At 64.8% G+C, this 4124-nt stretch overlaps 1 non-coding gene across 1 annotated transcript; it reads right to left on the reverse strand.

The window, feature by feature from the left end:
- Nucleotides 1-3650: 3650 nt before the first annotated feature.
- Nucleotides 3651-3769, reverse strand: LOC131866921 (5S ribosomal RNA). The gene has a single exon (XR_009365520.1). It is a non-coding gene; the product is annotated as a 5S ribosomal RNA (ribosomal RNA).
- Between the last annotated feature and the right edge of the window lie 355 nt (nucleotides 3770-4124).

The raw sequence follows: 4124 nt of genomic DNA on the forward strand, positions 1-4124 counted from the left end.
GTGCGCACCAAGGAGCGCTCCGAAGTGTGCTCCAAGGTGCGGCGTGCACGAAGTCGGAGCCCGGTTTGCCCCGGGTGCGCACCTCGCGTGCACCTTCGCCGCGGTGGGCACCATGGCGTGCACGAAGTCGGAGCCCGGTTTGCCCCGGGTGCGCACCTCGCGTGCACCTTCGCCGGGGTGGGCACCTTGGTGTGCAGACCTTGGCTGGGTTGCGCGCCCTGGTGGGCACCATGGTGCGCACCAAGGAGCGCTCCGAAGTGTGCTCCAAGGTGCGGCCTGCACGAAGTCGGAGCCCGGTTTGCCCCGGGTGTGCACCTCGGGTGGGCACCTTGGTGCGCATGCCTTGCCTGGGCTGCGCACCAGGGCGGGCTCAAGATGGCACCCGCGTTCCTTTTTTTTCACTATCTTTCAAAACGGAAATTTTAAAATCTCATTTTTTTTTGCCTTTTTCTGGAAATTAGTGAAGGCAGCGCATCAAAGGTGCGCACCTCGCTGCCCACCACGGTGCGCAACGCCGGTGGGCACCCGGGAGTGCTTCGAAGTGTGCTCCAAGGTGCTGCGTGCACGTTGTCGGAGCCCGGTTTGCCCCGGGTGCGCACCTCGCGTGCACCTTCGTCGGGGTGGGCACCTTGGCTGGGTTTGCCCCGGCTGCGCTCCGAAGCGGGGTTATTGGAGCGCCGCCTCTTTTTTTGTCGGAGCGTTTGGTGGGGTTTCTCGCATTGGCTCTTCCGAGGCCCGGTTGCCACCCTGGCGCGCACGAAGTCGGAAGTAGGGTTAATTGCCCGGGTGCGCACCTTTGCCAGGGTGGGCACCTTACCTGGGCTGCGCACCAGGGCGGGCTCAAGATGGCACGCGCGTTCCGTTTTTTTCACTATCTTTCAAAACGGAAATTTTAAAATCTCCTTTTTTTTTTGCCTTTTCTGGAAATTAGTGAAGGCAGCGCATCAAAGGTGCGCACCTCGCTGCCCACCTTGGTGTGCTCTGAGGTGCGCACCCGGGAGCGCTACGAAGTGTGCTCCAAGGTGCGGCGTGCACGTTGTCGGAGCCCGGTTTGCCCCGGGTGCGCACCTCGCCTGCACCTTGGCCGGGGTGGGCACCTTGGCTGGGTTTGCCCAGGGTGCGCTCCGAAGCGGGGTTACTGGAGCGCCCCCTCTTTTTTTGTCAGAGCGTTTGGTGGGGTTTCTCGCATTGGCTCTTCCCAGGCCCGGTTGTTGGGTGCGCTCCCACCCTGGCGCGCGCGAAGTTGGAAGTTGGGTTAATTGCCCGGGCGCGCACCTTCGCCAGGGTGGGCACCTTGGTGCGCACACCTTGGCTGGGCTGCGCACCAGGGCGGGCTCAAGATGGCACCAGCATTCCCTTTTTCTCACTATCTTTCAAAACGGAAATTTTAAAATCTCGTTTTTTTTTTGCCTTTTATGGAAATTAGTGAAGGCATCGCATCAAAGGTGCGCACCTCGCTGCCCACCTTGGTGTGCTCCGAGGTGCCCACCACGGTGCGCAACGCCGGTGCGAACCCGGGAGCGCCCCGATGTGTGCTCCAAGGTGCGGCGTGCACGAAGTCGGACCCCGGTTTGCCCCGGGTGCGCACCTCGCGTGCACCTTGGTGCGCACACCTTGGCTGGGTTGCGCGGCCTGGTGGGCACCATGGTGCGCACCAAGGAGCGCTCCGAAGTGTGCTCCAAGGTGCGGCGTGCACGAAGTCGGAGCCCGGTTTGCCCCGGGTACGCACCTCGCGTGCACCTTCGCCGGGGTGGGCACCTCGGCTGGGTTGCGCGCCCTGGTGCGCACCAAGGAGCGCTCCGAAGTGTGCTCCAAGGTGCGGCGTGCACGAAGTCGGAGCCCGGTTTGCCCCGGGTGCGCACCTTCGCCGCGGTGCGCACCATGGCGTGCACGAAGTCGGAGCCCGGTTTGCCCCGGGTGCGCACCTCGCGTGCACCTTCGGCGGGGTTGCGCGCCCTGGTGGGCACCATGGTGCGCACCAAGGAGCGCTCCGAAGTGTGCTCCAAGGTGCGGCGTGCACGAAGTCGGAGCCCGGTTTGCCCCGGGTGCGCACCTCGCGTGCACCTTCGGCGGGGTTGCGCGCCCTGGTGGGCACCATGGTGCGCACCAAGGAGCGCTCCGAAGTGTGCTCCAAGGTGCGGCGTGCACGAAGTCGGAGCCCGGTTTGCCCCGGGTGCGCACCTCGCGTGCACCTTCGCCGCGGTGGGCACCATGGCGTGCACGAAGTCGGAGCCCGGTTTGCCCCGGGTGCGCACCTCGCGTGCACCTTCGCCGGGGTGGGCACCTCGGCTGGGTTGCGCGCCCTGGTGCGCACCAAGGAGCGCTCCGAAGTGTGCTCCAAGGTGCGGCGTGCACGAAGTCGGAGCCCGGTTTGCCCCGGGTGCGCACCTCGCGTGCACCTTCGCCAGGGTGGGCACCTCGGTGCGCACACCTTCTCAATGTTTTCTTGCCTTTTCTGGAAATTGGTGAAGGCAGCGCATCAAAGGTGCGCACCTCGGTGTGCTCCGAGGTGCGAACCCGAGAGCGCTCCGAGGTGCCCACGAAGTCGAAAGTCGGGTTAATTGCATTGTTTTCCCCGGGTGCGCTCCGAGGTGCGCAACATCGGCGCGCACCAAGGAGGGCTCCGAAGTGTGCTCCAAGGTGCGCACGATGGCGTGCACCTCTGGTGCGCACGATTCGGAGCTCGGTTTGACCGGGGTGCGCACACCTTGGCTGGGTTGCGCACCTTTTGTGCGCTCCAAGGTGCGCACGAAGTCGGAGCTCGGTTTGCCCCGGGTGCGCACCTTCGCCAGGGTGCGCACCTTGATGCGCACGCCTTGGCTGGGCTGCGCACCTTGGTGGGCGCCATGGTGCGCACCTTTCGTGCGCTCCAAGGTGCGCACGAAGTCGGAGCTCGGTTTGCCCCGGGTGCGCACCTTGGTGGGCGCCATGGTGCACTCCGAGGTGCCCAAGATTGGTGCGCACCAAGGAGCGCTCCGAAGTGCGCTCCAAGGTGCGCGCGAAGTCGAAAGTTGGGTTAATTGTCCGGTTTGCCTCGGGTGCGCACCTTGCGTGCACCTTCGCCAGGGTGGGCGCCTTGGTGCGCACACCTTGGCTGGGCTGCGCACACCTTGGCACCCGCGTTTCCTTCATTTTAAATTTTTTTTTTTTACAATCTCTCAAGTGGGAAATTCTATAATCTCAACTTTTTTTGCCTTTTCAGGAAACTTTTGAATGGAGCGCATCATTGGTGCGCTCCGAAGTGTGCTCCAAAGCTCTCTCCAGCTGCGTGCACCTGCCCCGGCCGCGCACCCGGCCCCGCCCAGCTTCGCTCACCTGTCCCGGGCGTCTGGTGCGGAACCTTAGAGTAAGAAACATCACCGTGCACCTTGGCCAACGTGCGCGACTCGACCGAGCGCGCACTGGCCGAGGTGCACACCGATTTCACCTGGGTGCGCGCGCAGCACCTCGGGCGCACCGGGGTGCGCGCACAACGCCCGGGTTGCACCGTGGCCTGTGTGCTCGGGGCGCCTCGGGTGCGCGCTCGGTGTCGCCCCCGCGCGCGCGGTAGTGCGGGCAGCGCACCCCGGCCCGGCCCGGCCCCGACGAGAACGCAAACGGGCAAAAGGTTTATTCAAATAGCATTGCGACGCCCGGCGAAAAACTAAAAAAGGGTGCAACACCGGGACTTCCCGGGAGGTCACCCATCCCAGTACTACTCCGGCCCAAGCGCGCTTAACTGCGGAGTTCTGATGGGATCCGGTGCACTAACGCTGGTATGATCGCACCCGTTATGAGCTTGTCGCAGTGTGTACTTAGCAAACCGCGACCCACGTGCGAATCCACCCCGGCCACCCACCCCCGTCGAGGTGCACACCCTCCCTCGCGAAGTGCGCCCCGTTCGCCAAGTGTGAGCCCTGCCCGGGTGCGCGCACCTTGCTAGGGCGTCGGGTGTGCACCCGGCCCGGCCTACGTGCGTGCACCTGGAGGGGGCGTCGTGTGCGTGCAGTGTCCCGTCTGCAACGCGGTGCCCACACACCACCTCGGGCGCAACGACCTGCGCTCACATGTGGGCCGAGTGCACCTTGGTGCATGTTCGGGGCGCCTCGGGTGCACGCTCGATCTTGCCCCGGTGCACCAAGGCG

Source organism: Cryptomeria japonica, unplaced genomic scaffold (genome assembly GCF_030272615.1).
Source record: "Cryptomeria japonica unplaced genomic scaffold, Sugi_1.0 HiC_scaffold_157, whole genome shotgun sequence".
NCBI classification, from domain to species: Eukaryota; Viridiplantae; Streptophyta; class Pinopsida; order Cupressales; family Cupressaceae; genus Cryptomeria; species Cryptomeria japonica.